The 17734-nt window shown below is 42.4% G+C and overlaps 1 protein-coding gene across 2 annotated transcripts in view; it reads left to right on the forward strand.

Annotated features, from left to right (window-relative positions):
* The window catches only part of klhdc4 (kelch domain containing 4), a 98007-nt gene that overhangs the window by 16711 nt on the left and 63562 nt on the right, over window positions 1-17734 (forward strand). The window contains exon 1 of one of the 2 annotated variants that reach the window (XM_038806525.1): window positions 2165-2276. The exons of the other annotated variant lie outside the window; for it this stretch is intronic. The gene's annotated coding sequence lies outside the window, so the exon portion shown is untranslated. Of the gene's footprint in view, window positions 1-2164; window positions 2277-17734 lie in introns of those variants that run through there. 2 annotated transcript variants of the gene reach the window in all.

Raw genomic sequence — 17734 nt, forward strand, 5'->3', positions numbered from 1 at the left:
GGACGTGCAAATATGAGGCTTGAAAAAAATATATTTTAAGTAAGTATTATGGATATTTCAGGAGGCTTTAATCGGTCTTTCATATGCCATAATGTAATTTACTTAACTGGTACCCCGCTTAAAGGATGTCCGAATAGCATGCTCCCATTTTAGCACGGTTGGTAAATTAGGAACGTTCCCCAGTAGCACTGCTGCCATTTTCAGTTAGTGCAGTTACTGAGCATGCTCAGTTTTTGTTTAAACAATTGACTGCTGCTTTGCCACTTCTCTCCCTGCCCCTGTGTTAAGAAAACAAAGCTGGTTTTAAGGGATTTATATTTATATTGGTAAACATTATAACGAAAGTATAGGTTTAAGTGAGTTTGTGTGCCGAGAAGGGTAAAACCTGTAGTCAGATTCATGCTGGGCAACGGTGTTGGTGTGTTTGGGGTTGGTTAAGTTCCAACTGTGTTTCTGTTGTGCTTAGAAAGGGCTACAGCATGAAGAATAAATGGGTCAGCAGAGGTTAGCAACTGGAGACCTATGTAAGGTTTAAAAAAAAGTTTTCGTTTGAGCTGGATATATTCCAGTTGAAGATGGAACACTGGGGAGTGATCATCTATCAACTCTGCCAGAAGAAAGACGACATGATGGGAGCTGCAAAGAGGTGGGCTTCTTAGAGTATCAGTTACTGTCCAGATAACCAGGGATTGGGACAGAAAATTTCTCAAGATGACTGAAGTTAAGAGAACAGAGAGCAAGGTATTGTTCAGAGTTGGGTGGCACAATGGTCAGCACCGGGCCAGGGCACCGGATTCAATTCCGCCCTTGGGTAACTGTGTGGAGTTTTCACTTTCTCCCCGTGTCTGCGAAGGTTTCCTCCAGGTGCCCCGGTTTTGTCCCAAAGTCTAAAGATGTGCAAGTTAGGTGGATTGGCCATGATAAAATTTCTTTTAATGTCCAGGGACGTACAGGTTAGGGGTTAGATGGAAATAGAGCGAATAAGGCAGGGGGAATGGGCCTAGGTAGGGTGCTCTTTCAGATGGTTGCTGCTGACTCAATGGGCCAAATGGCCTCCTGCACGGAAGAGATTCTCTAGAAGAAGCCAAGGAAGAGTAAACAAAGTGTTCTGAGATAAAGAGACAATTGTAGTCACCAGATTTAAAATGGGACAGCAGATTTCAGAGGTCATTCAAACATCTGATGTCATTTTACCAAAATCTGAGGTGGGGGGGGGGGTGGGTGGTTTATCGACAGTTAAAGCAATTGTGAACAGTTTATACAGCAGTCAAGACAATGAAACCTAAAAGATTTGTGAAATCCTGGGGTGAATTCACTGTTTAAAAATAGACCAGCAGCATTGTTTAAAAGTGTAAGCTGGAAAATCTGGCCTGGAATTCGGAATGCAAACTGCTGAGGGAAAGCATTATTACTATTATTATTATGAGAGATGATTTTAAAGGGTGTTTTTGGAGAGTTTGGAAACTCTCGTGCCAGTCACCTGGGAGGATTCTGAGGAGAAAACCATAAACACTAACTTGGGTTCAGAGCGTAGTCTCTGTATTTGAACACAGCCAGATTTTGTGTTTATGGGACCATTGTATCTTCAGATGCACTTTGTAATCCGTGTTAATCTTAAAATTTTGTGTTTTTGTTAAGGTATAGGGGAGTAAAGGAGTATTGTATAATAATCCAACTTTTCATTTTTACTAAATTATGTTTTCTTGTTGTTAAAACTAGTTCATCGTCCTGTGACTCTGAACCTCCATGTTTCATACAGAAAAAGTAAAAGTTGTGGTCTTTTGAGCCAGGGTGCCATTCCTGTCCAGTTATAACTTCAATTACACCTGTCACTTGCTGCCTTTCCCACTCGGGCTTCGGTTTACCATCTCTCCCTGACCCGCCTGCTCCCTACCTCCCACTTGCTCGCTCACTGTCCTTCTCCCAGAGTGAGGTTTCGAGAGAAGAAAATGACAAGCAACAGAAAGAGGGAGAGAGAAGTATAAAGCACTTCCTCTTCCTTGGAGCTCTCTTCCTCACGTCGTCCTTCCATGTGAGGCTGCAGCTACTAAGCAGCTGCCAATTCTTAGCATAAGAGGAGAGTAATGGTGAGGCAAGTGGGATGTGCAGGAAAACAGGTGGTCCATTGTCACTATAATTAATTTCTATTTCATGGTTTTCATTTGTGGAGAATGCAGATAGCCTTGGAGGATGTCCTTGAGCGGCTCTGGTCCTTGAAGGCTCACCTTTAGGTTGCACGACTTGGGTGCTAGAAATCTGGACTGGCTGACTGAGAGGTAATAATAATAACCGCTTATTGTCACAAGTAGGCTTCAATGAAGTTACTATGGACCAGGATGAGAATGAGTGAGTGAAGATGCATAGGACTGTAATTTGCTGTTGTCCAGAGTGGGCTCTGTAGCACTAGATGTATGGAACTCTTCCCCATAATCCTCAGGATCATCTATTTGAGGGCATTGAAAGGATGAATTCTTCAGGTTCCTCTGTCTCTACCATCTGTTTAGGAGACCTTCTCCTTCAGGGGAAAGGACAGATAGTCAGTGAATGTGTATCAGTGTGTTTGTGTGATGTGCCTAAATAGCTGGAAGCAGTGCGAGGTTGGTGCAAGGTGCATTGTAAGGATGTTTTGGGGTGAATCCTAAGTGTCCTGTGAGTGCTTCTGCATGAGTCCTGAATGTTAGGGTATGCTGCTGGTTGAGTAATGGGGTGTGGTGCATTTAGCATATATTTCTGATGTAGTGGGCATGAAATATGAAGTGAATACATTCACTCACCGTATCCACTTGAGACTAAAGGTTTTGTGGCATTGCTCCTGGGTTTGTGGCACTATGCCGTTGACATTCACTCCCCTCGCCACGTGCTTCTGAAATCTGGGAACTCTCTCCATCCCTTGGTGTGCCAGTATTTCTCCTTGAATAGCCAAAAACACTTATTCCGCAGCCATTCTTCCCTTCCTCTCACTGCTCTTCTCCTGGAGTGAGGGTTCGGGAGAAGGAAATGACAAGCAAGAGAGAGTGGGAATGAAAGCGCATTGGTACAAATTTCCTTTTCTTGAGACTGTGCCTTTTAAAATGTAAAGGCTGCCTGGAGCAAGTGGTTTCTGAACAAAACTGCTTTGCCCCCTGTGGTTTGCTACATGGGAACTGCTTGTGGCCATGCTATATGCATGGGAATCAAGTGGGTAGACAGATTTTGTCTTACCAACTTCATTTCCAGTGCATACAGGCATACTGAAAATTGCAGATGCTGTGCCAAATATTACAAAGAACATTACAGCACAGAAACAGGCCCTTCGGCCCACCAAGCCTGCGCCGATCCTGATTCCTTAACGGCACAAAATTCATTTGTATCAATGTGTCTACTGCATTACTCCTATCTACTGTTTCTATTCCTACTTCAAAAAATTTACTGTTAGTCAAGCTTGACCTCCCATGTTGACATCTGTGCTAAGTATATTTTCAGTTCCGACATGTTTTTTCATTACATAGTTGAGTAAAGATTGCATTATTTTTCCTACTTCCACGAGAAGATGACTGGTCTGGGGTTTCCTGGAATTGTTTTCCTTGTGGGAGAGTCCAGGACAAAAGTACTTAATCTCAGAATAAGGGGTTACCCATTTAAAATAGATGAGGAGGAATTTCTTCTCCCAGAGGGCAGCAAGTCTGCTAATCCTAGAGGGGGGGGGGATAGGGGCTGGGTTGTTAAGTTTGTTCAAGGCTGAGATAGAAAGATTTTTAATCAGTAAGGGAATTATAGAATTCCTACAGTGCAGAAGGAGGCCATTCGCCCCATCAAGTCTGCACAGACCCTTGGAAAGAGCACCCTACCTACACTCTAACCCTATCCCCGTAACCCAGTAAGCCTACCATCCTTTTTGATACTAAGGGGGAATTTAACATGGCCAATCCACCTAACCACATCTTTGGAATCAAGGGTTATGGGGATAAGGTGGGAAAGTGGAGTTGAGGATTATCATACCAGATCAGTCACAATCTCGCTCATTGTCAGAGTGGACTGCATGGGCCGAATAGCCTACTTCTCCTTTGCCTTATTCAGCATGTTATGCTGTGAATGAGCTTATCGATAGGGCACCCTGGATACATTGCTTTGTCAACATTGACAATTTGGTTCATAAGTAGCATGTACTTCTATGAAAGTTTTTAAAAAGTGTCTCCATCATAATTTAGTTAAATCTGTTTCATTATTTTTGCTGATAACATTGACAAATTAACTTTGCATCTGGGGAATCATGGATATGATGCTGCATCTTATGGGTTCTTCTGCAGTTTAGTGTTTTTTTTTAAATTTGAGGTTTATTTACAAATTCACAGAAGAAAAATAGAAACCACACAAAAGCACTAACAAATATTTGCTTAGAATAGGTGGTGCCACCTAACATGCAACAATACATATTTGTTCATTAAATACCATTAACCAGTAGATGCATTTCGATGGATTCAATTTTTATTTCATGTTCTCTGAGTAATGTGATAACTGTACCAGTTAGATGACTAATGAATTTTGCTATTGTTCTGTTCCATATCTTTTTATAAATTCATTTTTTCCAATTAAGGGGTAATTTAGCGTGGCCAATCCACCTACCGTACACATTTTTGGGTTGTGGGGGGCGAAACCCATGCAAACACGGGGGGGGGGGGGGGAATGTGCAAACGCCACATGGACAGTGGGCCAGGAGCAAACCTGGGACTTCGGCGCATGAGGCAGCAGTTTGAACCACTATGCCAACATCCAGTTCCACATCTAACTATACAAATTATCTAAATTAAAAACCCAGCATTATAAATTTGAAATGTTGGTCCAGCATCAACACAATTCAGTACCTCTGCCATCTGATGAAATTTTTGGTGGAGAGAACAGAAGGAAGCTTGTGTATAATGAATTTTGTTTGGTGATAATTGGGAAACGAGTGAACAAAATTAAATATTTAGTCCACAAATTAAAGGTCTTTTCCGATCCTCTATAGCTGTAGGATAATCACCCCCATCAGGAAGAAACTTGGCTCAAGAAACAGCCAAGAAAATTCAACTGGTAGGCCCATCTGTAATGGTGATTTCCCCCGCCCGTATCGATTCAGGTAACATGGGTTGAATCACTTATTCACTTGACATTTCTTAGCAGCCAGCATACAAGCACCACTACTATTGCTTGGGCAATGGAAGTAATATACCCATGTTTCCCTTTGCATGTGAAGCTAGGATTCTTAAACTTAGGAAAGATGTCAGTTCAGGTCATTGAAGGTGTTCATGTGGGAGCAGTGGCAGCCATTGTTGTACTCTTGTGGGTGCACTCCATGGAAAAAGGTACTGGTGAGCTTAACTCTGTTTCTGAAACCTTGCTAATCTCATTTGTGATTTTTTTTAATTCTCTGGATAGATTTGAAAATTACAGGGAACAATATAAATTTGGTTGCACTGTCCCCAAGCAAAGGAAATGCAGCTTCTATTAGTGCATTTTGGATGACATTTAACTGCCAAATATTTGTGCAGTAAAGTCGTCCATAACAGTGATAGGAATGTAGAGCCCACTGCCACATGGAGTGATTTAAGCAGATAACATTGATGCATTTAAGAAGGCTGGATACATATATGAGGGAGAAGAGAGGGCAAGGGAGGTAGGATCAAAAATGGGAGGATGTTCTTGTAGACTACAAATGTTAACATAGACCAGTTAACCTGAATTACCCGTGTCTGAGCCGTAGATTTACAGTATTTAAATAAAGTAATTTGAAAGTTCCAAATTTTCACTTTGCCATACATTTTTAGATAGTCTGTCTAGGAAGCAGGATTATAGCTGTCAATGTTTTTTAAAAAAAAACTGTCTATTGAAAATTCCTCCAGTCCCTGTTCAACATAGTGCAAGTTACTTCCATTTAGATTTGAATAAATGCAGTACCAGCATCAGAATATCTGTATTGCTGTAAGCCTATTTAAATATTTGAATTCCTGTTCTTTGTTAGTCCCTTGGGTTGCTTGGAGAAGCCTTGCATTGGAACAAGTTCAGGTCTCCAGGAGATGTGTGGGCGGTTAACAGCCCTGAAGACTTGTTTGGTTGGAAACAATATAAAAATAGCTTGTAATTTGCAATGATTCAGAGCTCTTTCCGGTTGGCTGTTGAAAATTGTTTGCATTGCCATCAGCTGCTTGACAATGCTGCACTAATTGCATTGTTCCTGCAAAATACAGGCAACTGAATGCATGCAATAGTGGATTACTAGCAAGGAAAAATAAACATTAAAAAATTAATCATACAAACAAAATAATTTTTAAAATGCTATTCCATGAACAGAAAAAACCCCATACAGGTTCAGAAGACTGGAAGATAATCACAATGGGATAGAGTTTCTACTCCTTCGCACCTGTAGTATGTGATGGTATAATCCAGACTGAATTGAGGGGACCAGTTTCAAAGTTTGGGGAATTTTAAATGTAAATAAGTTATGCCAGAAAGATTTGGGCTTGTGTTTTTGTAATCTTACGCGGATTCACAATCAATTCACCAGAATCAGGTCCTGTCCACAACACTGGCCACATTGACATTGTGAGTTTGCACTGATTGCATTGGCTGAAGATGTGTCTAGATTGCTCATTATCTTAGGTGCACATTGCTGAGGAATCAACGAGTATGCACCAATGAAAATCCCTGAGATTTGGCCTTGCCTACTAGCCTGCAACTGAACACGCCCTTATTTCAAATCCTTGTTTGTATAATGGTGATTGGGTCCTCCTCCTCCTCCTCTGCAGCCTTCTTGCATTCTTTGTGTTCCATTCTCCTTAATTTCCCACGCTATTAGGGCATTTAGGACAATTCTATTCAAGTAAGTAAGTTTTTTTTTGTACCTTCTCCCTATAATTATGTGCTTTCGTCCCCCGTGAACCCCATTTTTCTGTTCCCACCACTTCTTCCCCTATAATAATAATCTTTATTGTCACAAGTAGGCTTACATTAGCACTGTAATGAAGTTACTGTGAAAAGTCCCTAGTTGTCACATTCGGCGCCTGTTTGGGTACACAGAGGGAGAATTCAGAATGTCCAATTCACCTAACAAGCACGTCTTTCGTGACTTTGGGTGGAAGCTCACACAGACACGGGGAGAACGTGCAGACCCCGCATAGGCAGTGACCCAAGCAGGAATCGAACCCGAGACCCTGGTGCTGAGAAGCATCTGTGCTACCCACTATGCTACCGTTCTGCCCATCGCTATCCTCTTTGTCTTAACTGTCTGTCTCTCTTAATCAGCCTGCACATTCTACTTTCAAGCCCATCTTGTACATGATCTTTCCATCTTTGACCCTTATCCTGCTTTTCTGTTCACTTCATTGTCTCTCTCCCTGATCTCCCTGTCAAATCCCCATCACACTATCCTTTGCTGTCTCTCTTGGTTCCCATTCTTCCTTTCAGAACTATTAAAAATATTAGAACCCTATTTTCCACCAATGGCCTGGGAAATGGGCTTTTAATTTTTTTAATGCACATTGGATTAAAAGCATATAAAGCAATTAAATGGAGAGATTTTAATTCAGGACCAGTATTTACTGAAGCAGAGGCTTGCAAAACAAAGGTCAATGATTAGGACTGGGAAGCGGAGACGTGCAGCTTAAAATTTGCTATATTTGGAGAGGGGTAGAGCAGGGAGTAAAGCTGAGCAGACCAGTGACACGTGTTTTATGATAATTTTGGTCAAAGGCCAAAGAAGCACAGGCCTTCAATGCAAATAAGTAATAATAATCTTTATTGTCACAAATAGGCTTACATTAACACTGCAGTGAAGTTACTGTGAAAATCCCCATGTTGCCACATTCCAGCACCTGTTTGGGTACAAGGAGGGAGAATTCAGAATGTCCAAATTACCTAATTGCACGTCCTTCAGGACTTGTGGCAGGAAACTGGAGCACCCGGGCGAAACCCACGCAGAAACAGGGAGAACGTGCAAAGTCTGCATGTGATCCAAGCTGGGAATCGAACCTGGGACCCTGGTGCGGTGAAGCCATAGTGCTAACCACTATGCTACCGTGCCAAGATGGGGGCTGAATTTTCCTTCCGGGGGAGTAACAGGAGCCTGTACTAGATCCAGGTCCTGAAAATTACCGCAGGGAGAAGCAATCACTGCTTGGGACAATCATTGAGGCCCTGAAATATGGAACAGGTTCCTGTTAAATGAAGGATGGCCAGAGAGGCCTTGCACGTTGATAGGAACAGCAGGCTACAGTAGAGGGTAATTAACTGAGAGGGCGCTTCAACATGGAGGCACACTCAGCAATATTTTTAAGAGTTGAAAAAAAAACTATGCAGCTAGGCCACAGCTGTTGGGGCTAAATAAGGCTGTCCATAGCCTTCAGCTATGCCCACACTCCTGCAGCCATATCTGATGTGGGGAAGGGGTGCAGCCATTGTAGGGAGTTCTGAGTTCTGGAAAATGGCACACTGGTTGTCGCTGTTATTTTCAGGCCCCAACTGTCTTGTGTTCCCAACCTTGGGCTCAAAGATTCTGCTCTAGGTGTGGATATGACAGACCCAGATGTTTAACATTTCCTAGACGGAAGGTCAAATAGAGCCATCCTGTTGCTGTTTTTACAGGAAATAGGGCAGTTGTCTGGGACCAGGCCTTGAGAAGTAAACAAGTGGGAGACATTAGCTATTGAATTTGGCTCAGGCTGCAAGGATTATTTTTAAACTCGCGGTCGATGCTTATGATAGGGTAACAGTATTACGATCCCAGACCAGACCCCAACAGTGCCTAGGATACTGGACAGAAACCTCAATATTTTAGTTTATTTGTAAGACTGCAGAAACAATGATTCTCTCCAGGTGTGATTGCATGAAGAAATAGGGAGTGGGTATTTTTAAAACATAACTTATTGATGAATACAATATTAAACTTTTAACTTCACACTCGAAAAGAACAGCTTACAATTACCCCATAATCACTACCACTCAATTTCAAATTAATCAACAAGAAAATCGAACATACAGGTCTCAATCTATCTTACTGAGGGAGAATTGTGGACTCAGAATTCCACTCTTCTTCAACCACCAATCCGCGGGCGCACGTGATCTCTGGAAAGTCCGAAAGGTAGAATGTAACACTCTCGTTTTGACGCTGGAGTGGGGACATAGCCCCATTATTGGAGAATCCCGCCCATGATAGATAGATAGAACAGTACAGCACAGAACAGGCCCTTCGGCCCTCGATGTTGTGCCGAGCAATGATCACCCTACTCAAACCCACGTATCCACCCTATACCCGTAACCCAACAACCCCCTCCTTAACCTTACTTTTTAGGACACTACGGGCAATTTAGCATGGACAATCCACCTAACCCGCACATCTTTGGACTGTGGGAGGAAACCGGAGCACTGCAGGCTGTGCAAAGTACAGTTACTTCCCACGGACTTTACCAGTCAAACCACAGTACACCAGTCCAGACTGAGAAACACATTCATTTGGCTGCTAAAAATGCCCAGGCCCTGCGAAACAGAATTCTTTAAAAAACAAAAAATGGTCACTGCAGTCAAACATGCTCTAACCCTAGTGATAATCTGCCTACACCTCTCATCCACTTCACACTTTCTATTCACCTCTTTCCAATTCCCTGCTACTCCACTACTCTTCTTCCTTACTTCCCCAAGTCAGTCCTGTCACTGTCCCCCTAATCATTTCCCCTTGTGTGATGTTCATATTTTCAGAATCCCTGCCCCTCTTTGCTGAGCTTCCAGACCGGACATTGAAGTTTACTTTTAGCTTCCTGATTTCATTCCTGAATGGCCTGTCTCTAATATTAATACTGCGAACCCTCGTTCTGGATTCCCCCCCCCATCAGAGGAAATAGTCTCTCTATACTTGCCTCATTGAATCCTTTTATTATTTAAAGCATTTCAACTAAATTATCCTTCAACCTTCTTAATTCATGGGGACATTAGACAGTTTTAAGCAAACTATCCTCACAATTTCACTGTATAATCCTTGGCTTCATTCTGGTGAAACTTCATCCTATCCAAAGCCCAAAATACATTTGCTGAGGTGCTATGCTCAAAATGGTAAGCAGTATTCTTGATGGGATCTGACCCAAGGCTCTGCACAACTGAAGCACAAGTTCTTCCCTTTAATCTTCCAGTCCTTTGCGATAAGAGCCAATATTACAGGGATAACTTGACCCTCAAGGGAATTGGATGCACATTCACTAAATTTATATCGGGGCTTTGAGTTAAATAATGAGGACAATCCATTAGTTTTTGATGACACATTGTAACTGTGCAGTAGCTTTTCGTGACATTCCAATTTGTCTTTCTCTGATTAAAAAGTGATGATCTCACACTTCCAAACTGAACTCGAGCTGCTACAGTTTTGCCCACTCACTTAATCTGTCTATGCCCCTTGTAGCTTTCCGGTCCCATCGAGACAACTTGCATCACTTCCTAACTTTGCGGTGTCTTCAAACTTGGATACTCGTGCCTTTTTTCCTCATCCAAGTCAGTACTCGCATCTTGCGAATCATACTACTTTTTTGTTAATAGTTCTCTTTTGTCTCTTTGCTAATACATGTCACACAGTTACAACTAATTCTGTAATCTTTTATTTAGTACTAATCTGTTACGCGGAACCGTATCAAGTGCATTCTGAAAATCTAATAGTTATCATCCATGGACAGTCCCCCATCCACCTCTGTGTAACCACCTCAAAAAAGTTAATTGGATTATTTGAACATGATCTATCCTTCACAAGTCTACGTTGGCTCTTTCATCAGCTTCTAGTTGTTTAAGTGTTCAGTTAATCTATTTTTTGATATATTCTGATAACTTTTTCACAATTAAAAAAAATATTTGTTCATAGGATATGGGGTTTGCTAATAAGGTCAACATTTATTGCCATATCTAATTGCCCTTGAAAGGTTGAGGATGAATGACGTTCTTGCACCTCTGCAGTCTGCCATTATAGGTAGATCAACAGTTTATTAAGTATGGAGTGGTAGGATGGTGTGTGAATGGAGGGTAACTTGCCGGCGACTGTGTTCCACTATGCATGCTGCTGTTCTTCTCGGGAATAGAGTTTGTGGGTTTGGAAGGGGCTGTTCAAGAACCATTGCCTTGGGTTTGGAAGGTGTTGTTTAAGAAGCATTGGCGTGATGATGTAGGTCATCTGTAGATGGTACACATCACAGGCAGCTGCCCCAGTGGTGGAGGAAGTGAAAGTCAACGGTAATTAATGGGGTTCCAGTCCAGTTGAGTGGGCTGCTTTGTCCTGGATAACATTGAGCTTCTTGACTGTTGTCAGAATTGTATAAATTTTAATTAGACCCTTGTCATTCTTCTACATTCCAGGTAATACAGGCTTAGTTGACCTCATCTCTCCTCAGATAAGTTGCGCTCCCTCTATGGCAAGTAACTTCTTTCTTGGAAAGGAGACCAACACTGCATACAAAACTCCAGCAACAAAAACAGAAAATGCTGGACAATCTCAGCAGGTTAACAGCATCTGTGGAGAGAGAGCAGAACTAACATATCGATTCTGGATGATTTATTGTCAAAGCTAGGGGAAACTGGAAATGGGATAGGAGGGCAGGGGTATGGGGGAATAGAGAGCATTGGGGCTGGATAGAGGGCCAGTGATGGGTGGAGATTGACTAAGATGTCATGGACATAAAGGCCAGGGGAATGTAAATGGTGGTGATAATGACTAAGACGGGTGGCACATACACCAGGTGTGCGCTTGCCAAGATCCTGTACAGTTGTGGCAAGACAGCCTTGCTCCTGTACTCAAAATCCTCTTGCGATGGAGGCCAACTTATTATTTGCTTCCTTAACTGCTTTTGGAGCTGTATGCTTGCTCTCAGTGACAGGTATACTAGGATCCCAGGTGCCTTTGTAAGCCAACATATCCCAATTTATCACCAGTTCAATAATACTCTCCATCTGAAGTGAGTAACTTTGCATTTATCCACATTATACTGGAACTACGATAACCTGCCCATTCCTGGTATTAGTCTAGTAAACCTCTTAACTGCTAACGCATTTACATCCTTCCTTAATTAAGGAGACCAATAGTGCATAGTGTTCCAGATATCGTCTCACCAGTGCTCTGTACAACTGAAGCATAACCTCCCTACTTTTGTAATCCATTCCCCTCTTAGCTTTCCTAATTACTTGCTGTACCTGTATGCTAGCCTTTTGTGATTCATGGGATTCCTACAGTGCAGAAGAAGGTCTTTCGACCCATCGAGTCTGCACTGATCCTCTGAAAGGGCACTCTACTTGGGCCCACTCCCCCACCCTATCCCCATAACCTGAGCGTTGATCATGGTCAATCCACCTAACCTGCACATTTTTGTGTAAGGGGCAACTCGGCATGGCCAATTCACCTAATCTAATTTGTGCAGTATGACAACCTTTGAAACTCCGAGCTCAGCAATCTCTCACCATTTAGCTAACACACTTTTTTATTCTTCCTGCCAAAATGGACCATTTCACATTTGCTCACATGATCCTCCATTTGCAAGATATTTGCCCATTCACTTAACTCCTTCACTTTGTAGCCTGCTTATGCCCTCTTCACAACTTACTTTCCTACCTATCTTTGTGTTGTCAGCAAATTTAACAACCATAGCTTTTGTCTCTGCAAGTAATTTCTATAAATTGTAAAAGGTTGGCCCCAGCACCGATCCTGCGCCACAGCCCTCATTACATCTTGCCAGCAGGAAAAATACATATTTATGCCTACTTATTTTCACTCAGCTCGCCAATCTTAAATCCATGCCAATATGTTACCCCCTACACCATGAACTTTTATTTTACACAACCTGGGAAGTGGTACCTTCTCAAATGCCTTTTGGAAATCAAGTCCAGTACAACCACTGGTTCCTCTTTAACCACAGCACACATGTTATTTCTTCAATGAAATGAAAATGAAAATTGCTTATTGTCACGAGTAGGCTTCAAATAAAGTTACTGTGAAAAGCCCCTAGTCACTACATTCTGGCGCCTGTTCGGGGAAGCTGTTACGGGAATCGAACCGTGCTGCTGGCTTGCCTTGGTCTGCTTTCAAAGCCAGCGATTAGCCCTGTGAGCTAAACAGCCCTGTGAGCTAAAAGAACTTAAATCAGTTGATTTCCTTTTCACAAAACCATGTTGACTTTACCTTTAAATTTATTTTTTTTTAATCTGTATAATCTCTTGCTATCCAACTTTGTTTCCAGCTATCTTTTACTCGTACATTGTACTCTAATTTTTCCCTTCTTATTAATCTTTTTGTCATTCTTTGTCGTGCTTTATATTTTGTCCAATCTCTGACCTGCCACCCATCCTTGTGCAATTGTATGCTTTTTTGTTAGGTTAGTTTGATACTGTCTTTAACTACTATTTTAGATAACCACAGATGGTGGCTCTGCCCTTTGGCATTTTTATTTCTCACTGGGATGTATCTCATCTGTGTATTCTGAAATATCTCTTTAAATGTTTGCCACTCCATTCTCGTTGACCTATTCCTGAACCTCATTTGCCAATTCGCTTTAGCTAGCTCTGCTTTTTGTGCCCTCATAATTGCTCTTATTTAAGATTGAAGTACTAGTCTTGGATCCACTCCCCCCTCTCTCTCTCTCTCTCTCAAACTGAATGTAAAATACTGTGGACAGCATGGTAGCACAGTGGGTAGCACTGTTGCTTCACCGCTCCAGGGTCCCAGGTTCGATTCCCGGCTTGGGTCTGTGTGGAGTCTGCACGTTCTCTCTGTGTCCGCATGGGTTTCCTCCGGGGCTCCGGTTTTCTCCAAAAAGTCTCAAAAAAGGTAACTTAATTGCAGTGGTAATATAAGCCTACTCGTGACAATAAAGATTGTTGTTGTTATTAATTCAACCATATTATGATTGCTGCAACATAGGGGTCCCTTCACATCTTTTCAATTGGCTGGATGGCTGGTTTGTGATGTGGAGCAATGCCAACAACACTGGTTCAGTTACCGTCCTGGCTGAGGTTATTCATGACGACCCTGCCTTCTCAACCTTGCCCCTCGCCTGCGGTGTGGTAACCCTCCGGTTAAATCACCACCAGTCAGCTCTCTCTCTGAAAAGGGAAAGCAGCTTTTGGGACTATGGCGACATTAATTTCATTTCATAATTAGTCTTGTCTCGTTGCGCAATATCCTGAAAACATTCTATGAACTCCTTATCTATGCTGCCTTTGCACATTTGATTTTTCCAGTCTGTATGTAGATTGGGATCCCCCATGATTATCGCTGCACCTTACTGACAAGCTCCCATGATCTCGTCCTTTTATACCAATGGTGGACAACCTGCAGCCCGGGAGCCACATGAAGCCCATCAAAGTTCTGAGTACGGCGCAGGAGACATTTTGTTGACTGCTGTCCAAGCGCAGATTTGCCACATTCTGCGGCTTTCCATCCGCCTAGTTTTTTTTCCTCCCGGTATGACTGAAATTTCACACATGTAAAGCAAGGGCATGTGAAGTGAGGTGAATGCTGCTTGCACACAGCATTGATTGTGAGAACCGTGTGCTCCCTCTCTGTCCAATAAAGTGTAAATATTTATTTTGTTTTTACTACTTGAAGTTGATAGTTATATATGAATGATTAAGCATTTTCTATAACTTGTTATGAAATATTCACCCGTGTATGAAATGTATTCGATCTTTTTCAAGGGTCATAATTTGTGAGTAATCCTGATTACAATCTTGCGGCCCATTGTGATGGAGAGCCTTCATGTGGTCCATTCACTAGTCTAGGTTGCTCATCACTGCTTGATTCTCTGTCCTACTCTGTAGTTACAACTGGGCGGCCTGTACACTACTCCCACAAGTGACTTCTTGCCATTATAATTTCTCACCTCAACCCAAACTGATTCTTCATCCTAGTTTCCTGAACTGCGGTCATCCCTATCTAATGTTCTAAAACCATCATTGATTTCCAGGGCTATCCCTTCACTTTTTCCTAATTTCCTGTCCTTCCAAAATGTCACATACTCTTCAATATTCAGGTCCCAATTTAGTCATCCTGTAGCCATGTCTCTATGGATACCAGATTGTACTTATTTGTTTCTGTGCTATCAGTTCATCTGTTTTGTTTTCAATACTACATGCAGGTACAGAGCCTTTAGTTTTGTCCTTTTAATATTTTTGTAACATCTAGCCTTATCTGCTAATTTACTCTTAGATTTGTGTACTCTATCCCTTCCTGTCACAGCCTGTTTATCATTTCCCACATTAGAATCCTTCTCTCCAGCCTTGCCCCTACTCTGTGCCACATATTCGCAAATATGATCCCTTGACCCCACAACTTTGTTTAAACCCTCTCTACTTCCCTAGTTATGGGTTTGCTTAGATACTAGCCCCAGCACAACTTAGGTGTTGACTTTTCCAATGGTACAGTCACCACTTTGCCCGGCATTGGTGCCAGTGCCCCACAAACCAGAATCACTTCTTCCACGCCAGTCTTTGAGCCATGCGTTCATTTCTCTAATCTTATTTGCTGTGTGCCAATTTGTTATCATCATAGAATTTACAGTGCAGAAGGAGGCCATTCGGCCCATCTAGTCTGCACCGGCTCGTGGAAAGAGCACCCTACCCAAGGTCAACACCTCCACCCTATCCCCATAATCCCACCCAACACTAAGGGCAATTTTGGACACTAAGGGCAATTTAGCACGGCCAATCCATCTAACCTGCACATCTTTGGACTGTGGGAGGAAACCGGAGCACCCGGAGGAAACCCATGCACACACGGGGAGGATGTGCAGACTCCGCACAGAGTGACCCAAGCTGGAATCGAACCTGGGACCCTGGAGCTGTGAAGCAATTATGCTATCCACAATGCTACCGTGCTGCCATGCTACCATGCTACCATTTCCATGTGACTCGGGCAATAATCCAGAGATTATTGTTTTTGAGCTTCTGTTTCTTAATTTGATGCCTAGCTACTCATATTGACACTGCAGAACCTCCATCCACATCCTGCCTTTGTCATTGGTACCTACTGGACCACAACAACTGGAATCCCCCCCCCCCAATCCCCAGCACTTTCTCTCCAGCCCTAATCAGATGTCTCTAATGCTGGCCCCAGGCAGGCAACACAGCCTTCTGGACCCTGGTTCTTTATTGCAGAGAACAATGTCAATGCACCCCACGGTACTGACCCCTACTACTACTAAAATCCTTTTTGTTCTCCCCTCGTGAATGGCTTAATGTACCAGGTGTCAGCTCATCCACTCTGTAGCCCCCCCACTCCCATCCAAGTAAGCTGAAAGAACCTAAAACCTGTTGGACAATTGCAGAATTTGACACTCCTGCACTCTGGGTCCCCATACCTGCCTGAGCTGCAGTTACACCCTCCTGCCTGTTCCTGACCACCTTCCAAATCAGACAACCCTATCCTAAGGCCTCCTGGTACAACGTGTTCAGATAACTTTCCTCCTCCCTGATGTGTTGCAGTGTTTGCAGCTCAGCCTCCAGTTCAAAGGCTCCAAGCCAAAACTCCACAAGCCACAGACACTTGCTACAGATATGTTTGCCCTGGATCACACTGGTATCCAGGGATACTCAAACAAAATAATTAAGTAATTATTAAATTATGTATTTTGTTAATCTAACCACAAATTCTATGTTATTTTAAACGTTGGGAATAGAAGAGACCTGAATCACTTCCTGGATACTCCCCCAAACAGCTAGCTTCTTCCCCTGTGGTAGAGTGAGAACCAATTCCTACAGGATGAAAATTTAGAAAAGGCAAAGCAGTACCTTATTCCCCTCTTAATCAAGCGCCCTCAACTCACCAAACTCTCACATTTCATTGAGGTCACACAGATGAGGTTTATATAATTTGATTGACTGTTTTTCTCTAAATATGAGTCTGACAGTGTTCTCAATGGGGAAAAGGAAGACCCACTGGATGTGGGAGAAAAGCAGATATTTTGGAGATGTGCCTATGGGAGTTATGCAATTCTTAAAACTTTCACATGCAAAGATCCATAGTGCTTTAAAATACTTGTTTGGGTGAAAAGATTTGTGCTATTTGTCATTTAAAGCAAAATTGTAAACATTGATGTAAATAATACATTTGTATTCTTGCTATAAATATCGAGTAGCGGAAATTATCCTCCTTGGTGGCATCATATTTTCCAACAGGAAGACTTTTCACTTGGGGTGGATTTTTGTTTCCGACAAGCCACCTGACTTATACTACTATGAACAGTATTACAGCCCAACAGTTACGTTACCCAGTAAAGATGAATGATTTTGTTGGAAAAGACAACATAAACATTGAAGTTTGAAAACCTTGAAGGAATATCACTTGTATCACATTTATAAAGGAGTTCTTCACAATTTTACATTGCAACCATGTCATTTTGCTCTCAATATGAATAACTTAAACCTTGGTTTCTGTGCTGTTTATTCACCTGTGGGAACCCTGGTTGGATACAGCAGCTTTATTATATGCGGTATCCATACCAAGTATTTACAGCAGCTTTAAGGGGTTGCTATAACTTAGGACTTAGAAGATTTCCACTTCTGGAGACGAAGCACATGCTTCTGTCTGTTTTCAGTGGCTTATCTTTCCTGGAACAGGTCACAAGCCTCAAGCTAGAGGCTACAGCTTGAGGGCCACCACTATGCATCACGCATGGCTCACCAGGGGTTTCTTCTACTCTTCATACCCACCATAGACGTGTTGGAAGGATTTGCAGGTTGACCATCAACGAATTTGGTTGTGGCAGGA

This window comes from Scyliorhinus canicula, chromosome 9 (genome assembly GCF_902713615.1).
Source record: "Scyliorhinus canicula chromosome 9, sScyCan1.1, whole genome shotgun sequence".
In the NCBI taxonomy this organism is placed as follows: Eukaryota; Metazoa; Chordata; class Chondrichthyes; order Carcharhiniformes; family Scyliorhinidae; genus Scyliorhinus; species Scyliorhinus canicula.